This window comes from Myzus persicae, unplaced genomic scaffold (genome assembly GCF_001856785.1).
Source record: "Myzus persicae strain clone G006 unplaced genomic scaffold, MPER_G0061.0, whole genome shotgun sequence".
NCBI lineage: Eukaryota > Metazoa > Arthropoda > Insecta > Hemiptera > Aphididae > Myzus > Myzus persicae.
In genome coordinates this window covers 326677-350706 of record NW_019101980.1, presented here as the reverse complement: position 1 = coordinate 350706, position 24030 = coordinate 326677, and the positions used below count along the sequence as shown (strand labels likewise).

General features: G+C 29.5%; 1 protein-coding gene across 4 annotated transcripts in view; it reads right to left on the bottom strand.

The window, feature by feature from the left end:
- LOC111030891 (melatonin receptor type 1A-like) overlaps positions 1-24030 on the bottom strand; it is a 117945-nt gene that overhangs the window by 31837 nt on the left and 62078 nt on the right. Inside the window, exon 1 of one of the 4 annotated variants that reach the window (XM_022310602.1) lies at positions 569-796. The exons of 2 other annotated variants lie outside the window; for them this stretch is intronic. The gene's annotated coding sequence lies outside the window, so the exon portion shown is untranslated. Of the gene's footprint in view, positions 1-206; positions 310-568; positions 797-24030 lie in introns of those variants that run through there. One more of the 4 variants, XM_022310603.1, reaches the window with a different exon arrangement.

Genomic DNA, 24030 nt, shown 5'->3' with positions numbered 1-24030 from the left:
CAGGGAAATGCGTATCGTTAATGAAATTGTTATCCGATTTGTATTTCCCGTGGTATAATATTGTAGGTGTACGCGTTAGTTAATTTTATTTTATTTTTAAAAGTGTGCTACAACAGTTCCAAAAAAAAAAAATTATAAAAATTCGATTAAAATTAATAAATTAAAACTGTATAATAGAAAAAAATGGATAAACAAAAAACTCGAACCTCGAAATCCGACTCGTTAACCGACCGCTCGCGGAGTGCAGCAGAAAGGAAAAAAAATCACAGAGAAAACTCAGACTAAAAGTCTCACACGACGTATACCGGCTTAAATATATCCGGCACTGCGGTTAGGTTAGGCGGTGGTGGTTTAAAAAATGAATCGACGTACGGACCTATACGTGTATGAAGTATACACTGGTAGGTAGTGTAGAATATGTCTAGCGTCTATCGCCAAGCTCACATATATTTATACTGGCCGACCGTTGGTGACTTAAAAGACGAGCTTATGGACATCATCTGACCAAACGACAGAGCAAACGTATAGTGTCGTATAATATTTAGGCGTACTTTGCTGGTATACTCACGGATGTATTTTCGTGGTTACCCCGGTTTTCCCATCGCGTTCACTCGTTTGCTCATCGACTTCGCGGCGCATAAACTGCTCGAACACACTTTTACGAGTACACTGCAGCATAGGTAGGTACGACGCGCGTGTAACACACATCACGCGCGCTTGTCTAGACGACCACTCGCCAGCCAATGAACAATGTAATGTGTATATATATACATAGTGGATTTTGTTGTTATCATTACTATTATTATTATCATTGTTACTGTCTTGGCATTGGCCGCGGTGAAACGCGAACACGCTGATTTGGCACGGACCGCGGGTGTGCAGGCTGCTGCAGCGGTGTACGATAATTTTTTTTTTACCCCTCTTTTATGGACGGACATATAGGAGTGTCGATGGTTTTTGGCCGACGAATAATATATTATATGTTATGATTTTTGCTCCAGAACTACGCTATATAGGCGATTGCAGACTTCTCCGACATGTTAAATTGGCAAGCGTATTGTGTGACGTCGCTGCAGCCAGCACAGGTCATAATTATTATTATTTATCTCACTACCATATATTATTATCACTGCGGAGTGAGACAGAGGACATTTACGATTGTTTGCGGTATTCGTTGCGTTTTTTACAACATTGTATCATCGCTTAGTTTAAAACAGAAACAACATTTGTATTCATTTATTTTATTATTATGCACTATATGTAACAATTATTATGCTTATTTACTGTTAGTATGATACGTGTATAATATTATGTACATATTTAGATAACCCGTTTAAAAAACTTTGCGCAGAACAAAATATATTCAAAACATAAAGAAAAATCTTTTTGCTTTAGAGTATGAGTGCTTTATAATGTACTGTGTATTTTATGTATATGTACATTATTTGACTTTCAAAATGATAAATATTTAAAATTATGATATGAATAAAACAATATTTTATGAAACTGAAAACAAAACTTTTAAAATAATTTTGATTCTGTAATTATCAAAATACCAAATTGACATAATAATGAGATTTTTGAATTCTCCAGAGAACATTATCGAGAAATACGAAATTGTTAGAATTAGAAATATAAATGGAAAACGTACGAATTTGGGATGGTTATTTTTTTTAAAGCCGTATCCGCACTTTCATTTTAGTAGGGAGATTATCGAGAGTATTGGGAATGTCAACAAATTTACATATTTTAATGAAACAAAACATTTTACTTGGTATAATAATGATAGGTATATTTTTAAATAAAAATACCTACAATCGAATCACTTGTTACTCGTGTAGTCTTAAACATCTTAAAATTATTCATAGAAAAAGACGTTATTATTATACATATTGACATTTTTATAGTAACATGTATTTTATTTTACGATGCATACGCTATCGCTACATATTGCAACGAAAAGATTAATCATTTTTCAGTTCGATTTTATAGTCAAATTGTATAGTAAGTTATTCGTTTTGTTTTTATTAAATAACCGCAAAATAAATATTAAATTTTTTTCCAACATGTATCCTATACATAATAAAAGCATTATAATACAGCGATATTCGGTTGAGTTGACTCGTTAAATGTATTGTATGTGGATACGTCAAAGTTTTTACTCATACAGTACATAATAAATTGTTGTTGTGATTGATTAATGACATAATATTTCGATACTTCTTGCGGTGAATCGGGTCTATATATGATATGAGTGCGTATATAGTGACGACGTGACGTGCGAAAGTAAGACAAACATTTAGAAAATATATCAAATCTATGGGAAAAGGTGTTTATATTTCAATAACGTCCCGTCAATGATTTCGTTTAAAACTATTTAGGCGTGCCATCTAATTTTAATATCCGTCAGAATATTCAAACAAGTTTTATTCAAAACTTTCACAATCAATTTAATATTATGAAGAATATAATATAACTTGTAACCATTGTGTATCGATTTTAGGAGGCTTGAACATTTTCTTTGTTCAGTGTTAAAAAGTAAAAACTATTCTGCAAATAATATTATAACTAATTAATAACTCTCACTTTATAGTATATATTTTTCAAGTTTCAACAACATAAAAAATACCGAAAATAATCTACGAAAAGTATGAAGGTCTGAGCCTGAAAGTTCTATTAAATTAATATTATGTCTTGTGTTTATAAATATGCTTTTTTCTTTTACATAAACATTTCCGTCTAGAGTCAACACCCACCAGCAATATTCTTTACAAGCCATTAGGTTCAAATCACTATGAAAATTACCCCCCTATACTCGTGTTTTCAGGCTATAAACATCTAACATTATATTTCATCATTTTTGTGTAATTTAATATCAAAGCGTACCGTTTTCATTGTCCTAACTCCTAAGTTACATTTCTTGTACAAGATAATAATAAGTAAACTTAGTATTGTTATAGAATAATACATCGTTTTTTGATTCAATTAATAATCCTTAAAAAAAAAAAGTTCATGTTTTTTAATAAATGTAATAATAATAATAATAATTTAAACTAAGTTAATGCACTGGAATATTTTCAATGGCTTACAACAATCAAATTAAGATTAATAAGTTATAACTTTTGATAACTATTGCGGCTTTGGCAGAAAACTAAAACTTGCGATTCATCTCAATGTTGTACAGACAATTGTATTTTAAAGTTTATAAAAATTGTAGACGGCTTATAAAGAATGATTGATACTTTTTTTATACATTTTTCTTAAGTATACTACAATACTCAAGAAACTTTTAAAATAAAGTTTTGCTTAGTTTTCACACAAAATTCATAATTTTTTAATTATTTTAATACACAAAACATTAATGAGACCCTTTCACGATAAAATTATCCACTCAGAATATAGAATATTAAATTATAAACTAATAACATGCCAATGATATTATAAAATAATGTGTATAGTAGGTATGTACTTACAATAATAATTATATATTTTTAAAACAGTCAGTGGCGTTATGGTGTCTTGTGTATTTTACATAATATTTATATTAATATATCATGTATTAATATTAAATTAGTTGAGTGAGTTATATTAATTTATTATTTAGTAATACCGATATGTGTAAATAATTATAAGTTATAAAATGACCCCACATTAAAACACGTTAATCATTTTCAAATCAAAAGTTTAAGTTAAATCCGATAAGTTTAGGTAGAAAACATTTTTTCATAAATTAAAAAGCGCACAAAATGGATAAGTTATCTCAAAAATGATTTGATATACGATACGTCGATCAATCGAAAAACTGTCTAAAAGTAGTTGAATGAAAAATCTAAATCGTTTATACATCTCAGTCGATTTACAAACTCTTTAAAATAACCAAATGCAATATAAATACACTTTTGGAAATTAAAAATAATTTGGAGTTAAAATTAATGAATTAAATCGAATTAAGCTCACTGTTTATTTTATACATAATAGAGTTGGTAATCTATTTATAATATGATAAGGATGTATGGACTTTATAACCAATTCCTTGGATTACTGAGTATAGATCTTAATTTATGATTCTATTTACTTTTAAATTGTTAAACATTATCTTATTCAAAGTGACAATTATTTATAATTAATGGCTGCTCGTTATAATTATTTTAGTGGAAGTATATTAACTATTTAGGTCAGTACAATGTGGTGTGCAACAAAAGATAACTTTTTTATCATTAGTAATCGGAGAATATTTCGGGATAACGATGCACCCTAAAGTTTTCCCGAAGAATTGAATATCAGATTTTCTAAGCTTATTAAAATAATCCTTCAACTTGCTCTTGTTATATATATAACGCTGTGTCACTTGCAGCGACGGTGTTGTGGATTTAATAGTTAAAGGCGTTGGATTATGTTCATTAATTTTATGATATTGTTAGACTTAGAATATTATGGAAAATCATAAAATATAATATTGTAGAATACTTTAAATTTAAATTTAATTATTACAACAGGTTTCCGGTCTGCAGAAAATTTTGATTTTTAATAACTAATACAAATCTTAAACTGACAAAAGATTTACCTAATTTAACAAAACGCGTATTTCAACTATTTAATGTGTGTTGTCAACTCCAAACAACTTTAGTGCAAAACATAGAGACAAAAACGTTTCGTGAGTACATTTTCTTTGAATAGAGAAAATATGGCGAAGAGTCATAATAATGGTTTATAATCTCGGCACGAAATCTATTATCTTTTATAGTTTTGTATGGTTTATAATAAGAAGAAAAATATTACAACACTAAAAGTAAATCGATGTTTTTAGGGATTTAAGTTAAATATTTTATCCAAAGTACATAAGAAAATATATTTCTAAACATTTGAAGAACGAGTTCGTATTGGTTTTACTTTGTGCCAGGAATTTGTTTATCTTATTACAGCCGTATAGGTTTAGTCAGAATATAAGTGTTTCAAAAAGTTATATATGCTACTACTATATTGAATATTGATTACAAATTCTACACAGATGGTACTTTAAAAACAAATGATTTTTAGAATTTTAAATAACTTTGAAGAAAATTGAAAAATAAAATAAAATAAAACGATTCGAAAATAATTTTTTTCAGCCATTTAAAGTTTTTAACTGTATACTTAAAGTGAAATCAATTCAATGTTTTATGATATTATTAAATGAATACATTTGATTATATTTACTTTGTTTGAACGTATAATTATGAGCTATAAAACATGATATTTTAATATAAGGTTATTGAATTTAATACTAGGAACCTATATATTATATAAAATATTTGGACAATTTTGACTTGAAATAATTTTTATGAATATTTAAAATGTTTTTAATTATATGGCAAACTTACTTTTAGATTTATTCTAATATTCTAATTATTAATTTATGTAGTTATTAACAATTAAGCATTTAATATAATATTACTCATATAGCCATATAACCGATGTATATATATTTAGAAATTGATCAAATCTTTTCACGAGCACTTAGAAATTTATTTTAAATGTCTTTTAAGTTTTAACCCTCAAACAACATTCGTTTCATTCAAGCGTTTCGAAATATAACTCTTTGTACGATTTCTAGTGCCTCCTGGTTTATAATGAACCGATAGCCCTACTCAATGACCTACAAATAAAAACTTCAAATGGACTTGCAAAACTACATTATAAGAATTTCCCACAAAACTAAAATTGGACACTATCCCATTAATTCAAACCATGTCTTAAAAATGTATCACTGATAAGAAACTGGAATCGTGACTTATTGCTCTGACAAAGTAAAAACAAAATGGTTTTTCTTCTGAGATAATATACTTTAATAATAAATACTATTATACGTGGGGTATAACCAATGGGTTACTTCTTCTATTCTCCCGTTATAAAGGTTTGTATAAACTATAAATCAATTACACTATTTACCTATCTTTTTTGTTTTATTGAATATCTTATCTAGTTTTCTTGCTATAAAGGATAAAGGCATCAATATAACAATGACATAATATATTTTATGTTACCTATATATGTGTATAATATAGCCATATCTATTATGTTTAATACTTTTAATATAACGTTTAATATTAAAATTCGGGAATTACTCATTCCAATTTTGATTGGAATAGGTAGAGTAAAATTTATAAAACCATTATCCACCAAATAATTCAAAGTACTTAATCCTTTTTTATACTACCTCAATTGAAAAATAGATGTCTTAATTGGCACGGTTCACTCTACTTAAAGGCGTGAAAAATATTCAAGTATTCAAAAAAAATATAATATTTACAATTTCAAAGAAATTAGAATTTGAATAACAGCGGTATTGAAGAAAAAATGGGGTGTGTTCCTATATACCATGCTTGATGAAACACTCTGTATAATGATTGAAAAGTAGTGTTGTTCGAGAGAGTTCTTTGGACAGTATACGAAGTTACTAGAAAATAATAATAATATTATTATGTGAAATGTGGATGTACAACTCCCAAAACAATTATTGTTGTGACAAAATGTATATACACGCCCTGCCTTTTCAGTGTACACGTATATTGTAATAATCTCGACAATATTTGAATACATAAAATATCAAATTTTTTTTTATTTCATTCTCTCAGTCTTCGGAGAATTGAACTCCGTGGCTTATGCGATTTGAGCGTCTCTTTTTTTTTCTTATACATTATAGGAAATTCTCTATTTTGTGAAATGAGCAATAATGCCTTACTGCCACATAGCTCTGACGCATGTGAACTCCATTGCGATAAATTCCGTTCTATAAATCGTACAACCTGTACACAGTTGTATTGTATTATACTGGTTACCACTGTTTTAAGAAAAACAATTGATAAGGAAGAGAGGAATGACATAATGGAAAAATTATTATTTTAGAAACGATTTTATATGCATTTTATACATTACATATTGTCTTCTAATAAATTTGTGTATGTATTTATATACAACCGGCCGAGCCTTTTAACGGCAACGTACATGTGATTGGATATACTTATAACTATTATAACAAAACTATGATATAGGTACATTTTTTAATCACAAATCGCAATAAGCATGCCATTTATTATTCACTACATATAAGACTATAATATTTTCATTCCTTGATTAGATGAAGAGCGATGAACGTTTTAGACGTCTTATTAGTATTTTCACATGTAATTGTATGTGTATAGTATATTAGAACATTAAAAGGGGAAAATTTCTGGTTTGATTTTAGGGATATTAAAAATTACAATAAGCAAGGCTGGGAGAATCAGTTTTATTGTACTATCGACCATTATTGGAACATACGATGAAATTTTATTCAATTACTTTACGAAGAGCGCTTAATAACACTACTGGGCATATTGTATATTTGAGATAATACAAATCAATACCGTTTTGAATTTTAAAACTTATTGAGGAGAGCAGGAGATATTAGATATTCCAATAAAATTACATTAAATAGGGTTTTCTTAAATTTGAAGATAGAACAATGAAACTATTCTGCTCTAGAACTGTAGGTAGGTAACTGGAAATGAACTTTATAATGGTGAGTTGCGATGTTACTGCGTGGAACAACGAGTCACATAAATTCCTAACATTTGGGATGTCAGACTAGATCTAATTATATGTGGGTTTCCTTACCCATATTTATATTATGACTATATGCATCTCAGCATCTGGCCAGTGACATGATCATAATATTATATTTAGTATTTCCTTAATTTTAACAAGCGTATAGTATTAAAGGGAAAAATGGTCGGCGAGCATGCTTAAAAAATCAGTGTATAATGTGTATACTGATAGCCAATTTATTTAATAATTCGTATGTTTCACTCTCATAAGTTGTGTACATATTACCTGCCCATATATTGAATAGGTATACCTATCAATTTACCACTAGCTCGCAGCATTTACACAACACACGTGGTAAAAGTTTAAGACAATAACAAGTTTTACATTGATTAAATATACGTTTATTACAATAGCAATCTATACGTCGTGGATTGGTGACTGGTGAGGTGTGGTCGTATACTCTCAATCTGCGGGAACGCTCTGAGCGTACGTTCCGGTCGTCATTGCTAGCACACGGATGGGTGACCACCTGGGTTTTTAGCAACATATCCTTGCCACACATACAAACACGTGTTGCAATAAATCAACATTTTCTCCCTATAAATAGCGAATGGCCATAGTTACCGGTCTTTAGATAAATAAATAAAAATATATTTATGTAACCACAACTTTGCATGATATGCTCACTACATCAAGGTAGATCACTAATCAATCCTATATAGCTTTATGGCTACTGCCGAATATTCAAGTAGATTATGTTAGACGTTCAGCAAAACACGAAGTCTGATGAGAAATTGAGAACCAATTATTAGTATGAAGGTCCTGAATCGTGCTATCATACTTTGGAGTAGATCATATTTTAGATTAACCTTAACTAGAAATTAATACACAATAAAAAAACGTATCATAATGAGTAGTGAAAAATCGCTTTTTGACATTTATTCGGCTGTTACATTAACCAAATCAATGGTATTGATAATTTCTTCTTATTCTCATATTTTTGTATTATCGCGGTGAGAGGTCTTTAGATTGAGACTATACTATTATAAGCTCAAAACCAAGGTCCATTTAGACGTGTAATAGTAGAACCTAACCATCTCCATAGGGAAATATTGATGGAAATCATTTCACATAGAGAAATTCATAACCCGACCACAGTTATTAATTATTAATTATTATGTTATGAGACTGACACCTAAATGCCTATGGTTGTAGAATCTATAGTGTATACCGCTATATATTATGGATTTTTTTTATCTCATGAATAAAATATAATTGAGATAAAAACAAGACACCAAAATGATTTTTTTTCAGACAATGAGCAACTTACTAGTTCGGTGAAATTTGTGTATACTTTAGAGTTTAATTTAAAATATTATAATTAAGAAATATATATATACAATATATAATGTATGTTTAATGTAAGCAATTAAAACAGTTAATAATATTTAATAATATACCTAAAAGTATACGAGTAGATGTACAAAAAATGCAATATTTTTTGTAATGTTGCGTGTCATGTCGGTCGAACATATTACGATAACAATACTAATGGTTATAAGCTCGTTATTATTTTATTTTTTATAATTTGTATAATTAACACAGTACAGAGCATGCATTTTATATTTTATATGTTATATTGTTTTTTTTTTAATGCGTATTTTATTTTTATTTCAATGAAACACATACCAATAAAAATGACAATTTAAAGCAATAACAGTGACTTCGATATAATCAATGTGATGTGGTTATTGCCTATTGGTTACAAAAATATATAAAATGCGTATTTTATTTATTCAAAATGTTGACGAAAAGAAATGTATGAAACCAATCATATGTATACAATATGATGTATTTATCCCCCCTCCCCACTAAAATTAACCTCCAATAAGAAATGACACAAGGTTTTCTGCGGAAAATTTTAGTGTTTTTTTCAATTATCCCCATAGACCTTGTATTACTGGACAAGAACTGTGTATAACAACAGCATTACGAGCGGAGTGAAAACATCTCAAAGTGGTGTAGGCTATCTAAAAAAAAAGTTGTCAATAAACAAGAAATATGTTATAATGTGTACATGTGTCATGCGATCAGTATCACCTTCATTTATATTACTTTTTATTTCCAATATAAATTCACAGTTTCACACTACATGTATTTTAATATATTTGATTACAAATTATTACTATTAACCTATTACTATTTACTACTATAACTATACTACTACTTTTATTATTACCACTATTTCTATGTTTATTCAATGAGATTTTTATATTTGAGGGATATACAAAGGTACATAAATTTACAAAAAAAAAATATTTTATTTGTTTTCTGAAAAAAATTTAAAAATTTAAGAAAATGACAAAGGGTGTCGCGATCTACTCGAATTCATCTCGCGACCGACCGGTTAAATCATACAATATGCATAGTGTAAAAGGTAAAACAATCAAAATGGTTAATTTTTTTAAAGTTCTAGTTCTAAGTTCAGTTTCATCAGGTGTTGATGGTTTTGGATTAAAGGTATTGAACGTTGGCTTATACCAAATATAAGTAATGACACGTGATGATAATAAAATAAAATAATTATTATTGAAAAAAGTATCTTGAAACCGCCCTTCTTGTGGTATCTTCATATTTAGAGGACGTACCCATTAACGAGAAACGACTGGCCGTTTTAGCTTTTTTGGTTTTTTTTTATATTCAATTGGTATAAAATAACAACAATTTCATCATCGTTTAATGTTTTTTATAATCTGGTATTACATGAATAATCACAATTTTTCGATAACAATACGTTTCTTTGGCTGCATCTAAGTTGGGTCCGAAAATAGTTAAAGATTACATTTTTTAGGGTACAGGTAAAAAAAAATATCAGTCCAAATTAGGTCCGTATTCCAAATCGATTTTGGATTTTACGAGTGATGGGGGGGGGGGGTGCTCATTGTGCTCACAAATTTGTAAAAGTTGTATCACAATTACGGATGTGGTTTTCTAGTTGAATTTTCAACATCCTGGTGCCAGCGTCACGCACCTCGGTGTTGTCTCTTTGTTAGTTGTGTATTATGCAGGTATAATGTTTTACAGTTTTTCCAGAAATTCTTAACACTTATAATTTGAAAACAAATGCAGAGTCGAAGAGAAACCTCGTATATATTATAATTACATTAATCGTAATTATATGTTATTCAGCAGAAACATTCTAAGACTACATTTAATTGCATATTATATATATATATTTAGGTACTGCAGTTGACGCGAGTTTTTTTTACTTTTAATGTATTATAAAATTATACAGCGACCACCGAGTCACTCTGTAGCCTGCCATACGGCGTGTACACTCGTTTTAATCAACATTATACAATCAGTAATTAAAAAAAATTCCTTTTAACACGCCACTGCAGTGTTTGCCTTTATACACCTATATATAGTCACATAAATTGTGATGTGTTTGGAATAAATTTAACGTAGGTACCAAACTACCAATGCCAGCATATTTATATAATAACAATTTTTGAATTTTCAAATTATTCATGAAAACAGACTTAGCCCGAAATGTACACTGTACCTGTTTATATATAATATTATTACATACTCGTCAAATTTTAAAACGAAGAACTTTTTTATTTCGATTTGAAAAAAAAATATTATAAATTTACATTTTCGTGGCTTTATATAAACAACCACCCGTACACGTAAAGGCACATCCTGTAAAACATCTTTATATATAGGATATTTTCATCACGTATGGCTTGTTTGGGCAAGAGCGTTTTCCACGAAATGATTAGATACCTATAACATGATAAATGCTGCAGCTAATATGCAACTGATAACGACGGAAAATGGGAAAACGAAATATTATTATATTAACCAGGTTATTGTGCATCGGTATAACTCTGCACGAATATGGAAATACGTTTTATCCGAAATTCGACATTAGAAATATTTTAACAGTAACTATAATGTACTATACTATTATACATTTATACACTGCAGGCGCATACAATATAAAATATATATAATTTAATATATACATGTGTGTGTGTGTGTGTGTGTGTGTGTGTGTGTGTGTGTGTGTGTGTGTGTGTGTGTGTGTGTGTGTTTGCATAAGTGCACACAGTTTCGTGCGCTCAATATGAGAAGTATAATTATTTATTATAATCGCCGGTGGTTTGTACATGCCGAGTTTTGCATTTTGGTATTTGATTTTAGTATGAATTATAAACTACGTGTTTCCACTAAACCCGAGGATTAAAACTGTTATAATATTTTGCGTATATATAATATATTGGCATTTGTAAATAATCCGTTTTGATTTTCGTGTAAATACTGCAGCGACATCCACGCGCTGGGCTTCGCCAAATATTTGAAATAATTATAATTTTACAACGCGCACACACAATTATAATATTTACCGTCGAACCGTTTGATTGATAAATTGACACGAATTCCTCGATACTCGTTGATGATATTATTACAATTTTTTCGTTCACGAAGAATACTATACACACGCTTCGTGTTATAATTTTTTTTTTTCATATCAAAAATGGAATCATACGCGTTGGTGCGATTTTTGAATAATTTGTATCAACATTTATTAAAGCGATAAACCTTATAGTTTTAAATTTATATATAATATATAGGTATATATATATATATATATGTACTCCCGAGATATTTTACATTAGAGTATTAAACCGACGAGGAAATGGCAACTACGGTAAAAACTTTTATGGAGCCATATCATATAATAATATATTTTAATGTTTCGAACTGCTAATTACATAAAAAGCAAAGCGGGGTAAAACTCTAATACCATCGGATAAATTACATTCACACGAATTCAAATATTATTATAAACGTTGATACACACAATATTAATCTAAATGTCTATTTTCAGTGTGTATATAGTGTATACGGACTTTATTAATTTAATATTTGTTAACCCCGAGTGGAGTAACTTATAGAAAAGAGCTCCAGTTAGGTATAAGTGTATAACAATTATTCATTTTCACAATTTTCATAACTGTAACAATAAAAATAGTTTATCGTTTACGTAAGAACACTACATAGATGATTATAATATTAAATTATACATTTTATATAAGTTGGGAATTGAACTCAGCAGGTTGTACTGAACACATAAGAACATAAAAAAGAACATGTTTCCAATGAAAAACTTCGGAGAAACTAAAAGTATTCCGTGATAGAATCGTTTTTTAAACTATCGATATAATTGTATAGCGTTAAAATCAAAAATAACAATGCTCCATTGCACACTGTCTCGTGAGCCGAGTTATTTTATGATGCATTTGCAATTTGGAATATGATTCTCGACGATAGAGTATTTTCTTAAGTCATTGTAGGAGCATAATAATATTACCTATTACGTTTAATGTCCCCTCTTATTTGTTTAAATGTTATTACTTATATCAATTGAACAATTATAATTTTCTGGTGTGATTGTGTTGTGTAGGTATAGACAATAACCATACCCGTTATGGAGAAAAATGTTTAATTCTACTTCATATTTATATTTTTTTAATTAAAAAAAAATAACTAAAACTGATTGCTTAAAAAAATAGTTATTTTTCGTATAAATAACCAAATTCTTAACAAATTGAACTTCAAAGTCAAACAATAATAAAAATGTTGTGCCTAAGCATATTTTTGATGTTATTAAATTTATATACGAATAACTTATAGGGAACGAACTTTTTATTACACTTTCAAACTTCTTGGCAGACAAAAAAAAATTGTATACTTATACTTAAAGAATATTATTATTAAACAATATAGAATGCAGAATATAATACATCAAAAATGAAAAATAAAGTTTAAAATAATATCTAAAAATAGCTTAAATAAAGCGAAATATTAAATCATGTCTAGAAATGCCGATTTGAATGTTTGGTGAAAATATCAAGTCTCTGTGGTTATTTTTTTCTGAATTACCCTGAAATAAAAAAATCAAAAGCTGGTGTTGAGAAAATATGCCCATTTTCTCAACATTTTTTTAATTATTCAGAAAATTCCTGACGGTTTTGATTCCCCGAACGGTGAAGACTGGCTAAAGACCAATAAGAAATTAATAATTATACTGAATATTGAAAATTCAATGAAATGTTTTGCTCCATACCGTGATTTTAGAATAGAAAAAAAAAAATTAAAACCCATCATTGTGAACCAATAATATGGTATGTTAATATTCATATAAGCTCCACTCAGAATGAATCTAATATTTTATGAAAATAATCATTAAGTTAAATTATTAAATATAATACTTCATTATTATTAGTCTTAATTAAATATATTATATTTGACATTTCTATATGCACTACAGTAATTACGTTAGTGACCCAAAAGCATCATATTATTGTATACTTTATCAGTACATCGTAATATATTTATACAATTATGTGTGTACAGCCATGGAAGTATCTTAAATATTTTTAACATAAATTTAATAACTTCAAATAGAAAAAAAAGATTTTGTAGCTAATTTTATAGTTGTAGACGTCTTCTTTGAAAAGAAAATATGTTCTCGGAAATATTTTCTAATCTCTATTTGAAATATAAAGTACTTATTAAATTAAATTAAACCGACTGCCAGCCGTTTAATATTGTTGACCTCTGTTACGATATTACCTCACACAAATAAAACGTAAAAGTAGATGGAAATAGGAATTGTTCGGATGTTTGAGTATATTTAAATACATCCCAAAATGTAGATCGTTTGAACAGTCAAGACTTTTTAACTTAACTCGCTGCAGTAACGATATAAATTACTATAAACATTCAACGTAAAGTATGATTACAAAATCTTTTATACACTGTACATGTTAATCCCGGGTTTCTGCCTACAAGCAATTACACATTATTATTCATAGAATAATAAAACATATTTAGGCAGGTAGGATTGTTGGAATAAAAGTGGTAAACCGAATAGCCCCTAATGTATATAAAACTGCAGCAGCCTGAGAATTTGTAAGAGTTTGAAATAATTAAATAGGAATGCTTACAAAGGCATTCGGTCGAGGATTTTTATGAATGGAGAGTGGAAAGAAAAACCCCGAAGCAATCATTAGCAGCGGGCTAAGGTCCATTATACACTCACCAAATTACTTTTATCGTTTTCACACTATATATTGTTAATTTTCCACTACAAAAGTACCGCTGCAGGCTTATAAACATTCCACTAATAATAACATTTCCAAAACCTTATCCAGCATTGTTTATATTTTATTCGGGGCCTGTGTAAACCGTATAATTTATACACAATACACAATATTATATATTATATCATTATATACAATTGTATCTATATACCTCACGTTAAACCTACCTATGATAACACAAAAGTATAGAAAGTTTAGGCAGTATATTATTTATAAGGCAGCAGGTAAGGTAATGTGTTATTTAAGGATTTGGTCATTTATTATCAAAGGGCCGCAGTAGTGTGGGCTTAATTTAGACCACTCTACACAGCAGTACTACACCACGTAGGAGAATGTCGCTTTTTTAATTTTTAAACATACCGAGACATGACAGAATTAATTTATTGTCACTGCAGCTTAAGTATAATGATTTACTTTCATTGAGTCATTTGGTTTATTTAATATGACGCATTTCCTCGTATAATATATATGTCTACATTCAGTTATGCATAACATATGTGTACGTACAGTAGACGACTGATAACAACTGTTTTAGGTGTTTAAATTGACATTTTTTTAAATAAAAATCCAAGAAAATTAAGATTTCAGACTATGATACGTATAATGTCTAATACATGGAAATATGATATCTACCATTATGGCGTTACTGAATAAAAACGAGATTCCTTTATTATTCTATATTTTATAGATGTCCGCAATAATATATTTTAATGTTTTTAATTCATTAAAAATAATGATTTAATAATAAATGTTTTCAAATTGAATAGAAGTATGATATTCCATATTCTGTTCGGTATGCCAAGCCATAAACTAAAAAAATATAATTTTGAAAAGTAATAATATAGACGTATAGTATTTCGATTTGACTTTTTCCACTATCTTTTATTACTTTAAGACCGTTCATAAGTTCTTTTGTACTCAAATATTTGATATTTTGATATGAAATCTTTTCATATATCATGTAGATACCTATATAAGTACGCATTGATATTAATAAAATAAATGATCAATCGAACTACTTATTGCTATATAGAATTGTCGAATATTGTATATAGGCTTTTTCTATAGGTATTTGAGTTAGTGTACAATATCGAAATGATTCATTTTTGTTTTTTGTTAATTAAAATGACTTTAATTTTAAATATCAAACTCTGTCTGACTTAAAACATAAAACCTAACTTTGTATAGGTACCTGCTATGATTTATAAATATACGGTTATAAATACCCATCGATATTGCATAGTATAATATGGGTAGACTACGCAGTACTTTGAGTATTTATAATATAAGTACCTAATTATACTTGAAACGTTACATAAAACAGTTTAGCAGTATTCATGTAATAAATACTTTTAAAATTGTATTTAAATACAAAAACGTCTATTCAGAATTTATTAAAAATTGTTCACTAAAAAATAAAAATAAAAAAATAATTTGCTATAGGTATTTTAATTCTGGAGTACTAAATTATTAATTTTATTTTAACTATAAAAAAATAATATTATGAGTGTCGAAAAAAAATTTAAAATACGACAATTGTTTGTTTTGAATTTTGAAGAGTAGGTATTTGATTTTTAAATACAAATACCTAGTCCAATAAAATATTTAAAATACAATGCAAATACAATGAATTTGACAAGTTTTTAAATACATTTACTAAAATACTTTACATTTCTGTCAGAAGTCATTTGGCTTTTGTTTCTATCATCTGTATTTATATTTATATATTATAATTACATGAGCGCACTGTGAGTTATAGCAAGCTCCAATGCAAGCGAAAAAGTATCAAATAAGTTGAAATAAGTTACAATATTAAAGAGCGTTTGCAGATACTTATAAACAGAATATAATATAATATAATATTCATTGTATGCATATTCAGGAGATTTATGGAAAAACAAGATTCGCATGCATGGTCACTTGAATATTACATAACATGGACAATTATTAGACTATTTTATAAATATATATAAGATGCTGATTCTACATATTATTATTATTTATTATATTAAAATAGATCCAGACAAGTTCTGTCTTGGTCATCCGCTTGAATGACTTCAATATAATATTATACCAACCAGGAAAATTTTATGTACACGAATCCGAACAAGAATCACCCCTAAACGAAGTCACAAACGAAAGTTCTTACCAATTCATTATTGTTATCGTTTGGACATTCGTGGTTTGCGCATTGAATGTACATGCAGTGGATAAAATGTTATAAATAGTTTATAATGTTTAAATGCTTATATACAGGTACCTATAATTATGTAAGTAGGTTTTGAGATCAACATTTTCAGTTGAAAATTGCTCGTACTGTTTTTGAAGTTGGTTGTTCTACACGATTTTAAATATTTAAAAACTTATATTATGTCTTTATAATTACTGCATTTTTTCAAGAAACAGAAATTATTTAATATATTTTTACTATATGTATTATGAAACAAGGATAATTTATTTTATAAATTGTATATTCTGAAATAATATTTTAATGAACAATATTTTATGTAAAGGTATTGCTGCACATATCAAACTTGAATCAATAGTTTATCATTTATTTATAATAAGAATAAAAAGTTTAGGGCTATATAGTGCTATTACAGCAAATGGTTGCTCCACTACTCCACTCATCGAAACTTTGAATAATAAACTATTGATTGAGCGTGTACAATATTAATAAATCAACATTTTCCGAAAAATATTTCACTTTTGAATATAAAATTAAAAACACGGTTTAATATTCTTTTAAAAGGGGGGAAAATTAATGTATTATAATATAGTGAAAAACAATAAAGATTTATCGCAAAAATGCATCGTGTTATTCATACATAAATATTTGTAATCCTATAATACAAATGTTATACTTTATAGTTCAGAAAAAAACTTAGAAAATTAATGTTAAACGTTGAAAAATCACTATATAGGTTAATAAATATATTACATAATATGATTATATGAAATTAGGAAAAATGTAATTTAGTACTCGTCTGACTTATTTAAAAATTAGGTCAGAGTTCAGTGTCAACTTAAATAATATAATCGTTTGTGATTTATGCCTTTTATGGATAAAATTATTCTGCTCGAAAACCTTACTTTTTATTTGAGACAAATAACTGATTTAAAACATAATAATATAACCATGATCAAAATTGGTAAAAAATAAATAAATGATTTTCGTTTTTAACGTTCATATTATATTAAATTGAATATTATTACTAAAATACTGAATAAAAAACAAATGCATTTTACCTATGTTGTGACATGTCTACCATTATTTAAAAAAATATTTCAAAGAGGCTTTTGAACTACAGCCATGGACATTTGTACCTACATGTTTGTGTTAGATCCTAACCCTATATAAGTACGACATGGATTTAAGTACAAAAATATTTTTTTTTAAATTCCAAGAACAAAAAGAGGGAAACATTTTGCGTTACTACATTATTATAGACGTGCAGTGAACCATAGTTAATCGAATTAATTTTTTCTAAAATATAAAAATTTATACTATAAATATATTATCAATATATTCATCTCTCCATTGAGAATCTAATAAAAGATTCAAAATGTACTTTAAAAATACTGAATGCTATACATTATGCTTTAAATGTGTTAGTGAGCCTAAAATTAAGAGAAGGTGGGTCGCAGATTGAATATCGCTGGTTTTAAGTCATCGGCTTCATAGCAGCAAAATAGGCAATAGATTATAGCAAGTATATATAATAGATATACTTATTAGTTATTATTAAGGGTATCTGATTTATTAAGGTCCATAAATACTGTCGAATTTTAGATACACGTAACACAGTGGTCATACAAATTAAGTTAAACCATTCTAGTGATTTTACCAATTTATACAAAAAGCGATAACGCCTAGCAAAATAGTAAATAGTCGAATTTTGATCATATTTTGTGAAGTAAAATATACATAGGGGATAGGATTCTCTAGTATTTTAATAATTTTTAAATAATGGAAGAAAAAAAACATTTCAAAAGAATCATAAAGCAGTGTGACATAAAATATAGACGTTTTATTACTGAAACTTCTTTAAATTCAAAATACACATCGAGTCTTTAAAATCGGAATCCAATGCTACAAAGTATTTATATTTCAAAAAAAATTGGGGATTTCACGAAGTATGAGGGTTTTTCCTATAAGGTGACTAAGGCGAGTTATAATGTATGAATTAAAAACTGGTCGGGTCCGACACCATAAGGATATGCCACACTAAAGTTTGGTATCTCTGTCACTCACACGATCATAAGTTCTTGAATCATAACAAAAACAATTATTAATAATATATTATATGTGTCGTCATGACAATAGGAAAGTGGTTGTAGATTTAAAAAAAAACTTTTAACAAAAACAATTGAAAATAATGCTTTTGAGTGCGTCTCAGTTCATTGCTTTTTTTTCAACATTTTATTAAAAAACTAACTTAAATAAATTACTAAACAAATGCGGAATAACTAAGTAGTCACTTATAGACTTTAATTATTATATATCGTATTCTACGATATTCATTATTATATATTATATTCAATTTACATTAAAATTAAATAACGAAAGCTATAAAAGTTCCACTAACGGGCACTAACTGCATCAGTCTTCTTCTCGCTATTCAAGACACGTACCTCGACTGTAAGATCATATATATATACGCCAACTATTCATGTATGTGAGAGACTGTGCAGCTCAATAAAAAATATTTTGTAAATTGTATACAATAAAAAGAAAGGCTGCGTACAAAACTCCCATAAAAAATATGGTCTATTCCTTTGATTTGTAAACTCCGAAAAACTCTTTTTCCAATTTTTTATTTCCTGTTGTTGGGTTTTCTCTAAAGAAAATCGGAAGCTCAAAAAATGACAGACTTTGGGGTGCTGATCAAAAAAAAAAAAAAAAATAGTGAGAACAACAATAAATAATAATATCTATATTTGCCATCGTAAATATACCTTTTGCCAATGTTCAATAGATAATATTTTTGACACGTCCCTATAATGGGTCCTCAACACTTAATTCACTATATAGCTATATAGGCCGATGGTTTGGCTCACCGGCAAAGCGATTTGACCTCGTGATTCCAGGATGTGGATAATAAAAACATGGAAATAAGGTTAACATTGCAAAATAGGTATAGGTATATACAGTTTTTTGATACTCATTCCCCGCTCTTTATACTTTATCTATATCACAGTTGTCCATTTCTTATTGGCTGTCAATCATATACATACATTTATGACTTGTATGAAAAAACAAAGACTCAAAAGTGCAGAAACACGACGTGGGCAGGGGGTGGAGGAGATGCGCATACTGAAAAAAACTATTACAACTGTGACAATACCTATACTGTCATTTGTCATGGGATAACGTCTTATCGGCGGTGATCAATGATTCCAGTTGAGGCCTAATAAGACTTATTTAATATTTATACCAATATCGTCTATCGACTATACATTGTATAATCATTAAGAGGACGGTTACACGGGCATTTTAATGCGAGTTATGAGTATTTTTAAACGATAAATTGTTTGTACATCTTAAAATACTCATAACTCGCTATAAAACTAAAGTATAATAAAAAACCTATGAGATGCCCCGGATAATAATCTTACCCTTATTTTTTTTCATAAGAAGTCAATTCACTCTAATTTTTAAACAAACTGAACTAAACGTGATCTGCCAAGCGTAAAATTTGCTATGTTACTCACTGGTAAGACAGAGACAACTATGATGCGTCCTCTTATTCATTGTTCATTAATATTATTCATTAAACACAAAAATGTAAAACAAACCACCCCAATTTTCTCACGGCCTTAAAAATATAATATTGCGTCCTCAATTAGCGAATTTCTACTATCAGTGTTCTTATGATCCCCGGCACACATCACGGCCGTTTCCCACCAAACTCTGCAAGTCTCGTTCGACGAGACTTTAGCAGCGATGGAGAACATTCGACGGTGGCGGCGGCGGCGGACACATCCAATCGATAGAGCGCTGGCTGCCGCCGCCGCCGCCGCCGCCGCGGAGAACCGTTTCTGCCGCGAACAGTCTGCGACGAGTCGAATTGTTAATAATAATAATAATAATAATGTATGGAGAAAAAAAAATAGAGAAAGAATTTTGTTGTCGTCGACTAACGTTCTCTCCCGCACACGTGTTGCGCCCGGCCGCCAAACGCATCACACACGCTGCCGCCTCGACGACGACACATGTATTAAAATATGTATTGTCATGATAAATTATGTATTATGTATTACGGACGATATGCACAACAATAATAATATCATCGATCGGCCGATTTTTCGGCTCACGTCAACTTGCCCCACGGAGTTATGACATAGATCGCCTGCGCCGTATCAGGATCCCATGCACGGACCGCGCACGCCGGCGAGCCACAATATTATTATACTATTCCGATCGGATCCCGCGCGCCGTCGCTTGATATTTTTATTTTTATTCCGAGGCGGCGTCCGTTCTTACTTGCACGCGTTATTATTAACACGTCAGTCAACTTTGTCGCACACCCGCGCGGTATTAGCGGTCAGTGTCGTGGTTGTCGTGTCCGGCTACTACCGCGGTACCGGTTATTTGACCACTGGCTACGTACTATGAAATATTGCGGATATTATAAGTGTGAACGGTTTGTGAACAGCGTGTGATTAAACGAACATGTTATTGTTGTCCGCGCTTCGCAGTGAGTTTTCGACGCGTGTTCCGACGCACCGGGTCCGTTTCAATTCCCTCGGCATCAGGGCCTCATGTGGACAGCCGACGCCGGTGAGCTGTACCGCACTGGTCGTCGACGATGTTGAGGATAGAGCCGCGTCCCCCCGCCAGTGGCTCAGATCCAAATGATATTGCTCTACTGCGTCGTCGAGATCATCGTTGGGAGTCTGTGTGTACATGCGGCGACGGACGTGTTGCGTCACGTTCCCGTGGACCCGGACTAGGAGCTCATGCGAACGATAACTACTACGCGCGTATTGTAATCTATTAGAGAGGCGCTGACTAATTGCAGGGTTCGAAATCAGAATGAATGTTTTTTGATTTCAATTTCACACATCTCGGTATACTTTGTGTTTTCTGATTTTAATTTAAAATAATATATTGATATTATAGTTTTATATTTTTTATATTGTTGCACAATATTGACTTAGTTGTATGAAGATTTTTAGTAATAAGATTTGAAACACACATATTTCTTTTTTTTTTATTTTAAGTATCAACTTTACATTTTTACGATCTTAATTCTAATTTCTAACTGCGAGAAACCTGTCATCGTTCCCGCAGCTGCGTAGCAGGCCTGAGAAAACAAAATATTAGTTAGTTATCATTAGTCATTATACCTACTTATACTTATAACGTTATAGACCTATCCTATATTGATGAATTTTATAGTTCATTAATTTTTTTTAAATTTTTAATCGATTTCCATATTATTATAAAAAAATATAAAACGATTATTATTTTGGTATAAATTTATGTATTCAATTTTTTTCGATTATCAAAAAATGGATTTTATTTTGATATCACTTTGATTTTTATCGATTTTTTCGATATTTAAAAACAATGTCAAGCTCTACTATTTTATTATATTATATTAATGACGCTAGTAGTCTAAACAATCGATGATTTTATGTTATACGCCTATACCTGTTATTATCATAATATGGATATTATGCCGTAAGACACAGAATGTTCATGGCGTGGTAGAGTGGAGGGGGGGTGTAATCGCACTTCCATCAATTCACAAATTTGAGGAGCAACTGCAATGAAGCACAGCGAACAATTTTTGTGTATTTGTATGTGATTCCACATGGAAGCGGCAAATATTATTGCTATGAATTGCTAATGTTAGAATGGTACTGAGAATATGTTAGGTATTCGTTAATATTATACATAGTAGGTGCACACGAATCCAGTATATAGGAAATATTTCGTCGTAAAATGTTGAAGATTGAAACCTAAGCAATAAATGCGCAGAGTATTGAGTGCAAGTGACTTGCTAGAAAATTGTGAACAAATGAGATGCATCTTTCTCAGTCTTCGCGAATCATCTAACAATCCAAATAAGCAGGAATAGAAGAAAACATGCAGAAAGTCATCTGAATATAAAGTAACAATATTTTTGTTTTAGAATGTTAATTTGAAGTTATAAGTTATCACGAAGTATAGAGCACTATAGTCTATAACACTATACAGTATACATATATGATATGTATATAGTATATTACACATAAAAATTGCAATAGTTAACTCGAGAAACGTTTAAAGTAAACATCATTAATATCATAATAAATGTGATGAAAGCATTTGTAAATAAATTATATTATACAGTTTTAACCAAGACGACTGTGTACTGTGTATGTAAACACGTGCGTATCTACCTATATACATTCAGTGACGATAAAGCTGAGTTGATGAATATTATAATTATTATATTGTACAATGTTCATGGCTATTACATTTTTCCATAAGTACGTCGTACACGACCCAACAAACCTACACTTATAATGCAAGTATCTTACGTAAGCTTTTCGAAGTTTTGAGTCCTACTCGAGTTTATATAAGTAATTAGTAAACGTATATATATTTCAAACGGTTCTAACTTTTAAACCGTGTACTGTTACGGAATAGTAGCCATGCTGCAGTAACGGCTGCAGGTAGGCGCGTGTACGTTGTACGGAATATAAAGTAAACTGAAGTCGGTAAAAGTGCATAGAATTATTCTTACTTCAATCGTATAGTGCAGTGTTTCGTACACTATATAGTACGATATTATACCGGAGATTATGCTGTATAGGTACTTGTATTGATGAAAACAGCCCTCTGCCCCTCTGGACTCAGCGGGACGTTGTATAGCGAGGCATATAATCGTATTGTATCCTTTTACTATGGTATTATATAAATCTAGTTTGATTTCTGCTGCAAACTACTCGTCTGAATAAAACGTATAATCCCGAGACTAATTGCAGGTAATTACTTTAGTTGTTCCGAAAACGATTCAAACACACAGATGATGAATCAACATAGCAGAATAGCGATACAATGACGTTATATAATTACATTTATAATACTTATCAAATAACCGTGTGTAATAAATGTTTTTAAGTGGATATCATTTTTATTTTGTAAAATATACTCTCCGAGCAGATAAATATAATCCTTGCAGAATTTTTAATTTTGCCCTTTCAAAAATAGCATTTATATTCAATTTACTCCTCTCGAAGTGGATGTTTGGAACATTTTTTCTACTAGGAAAAAAATAGTTTTTTCAGACAA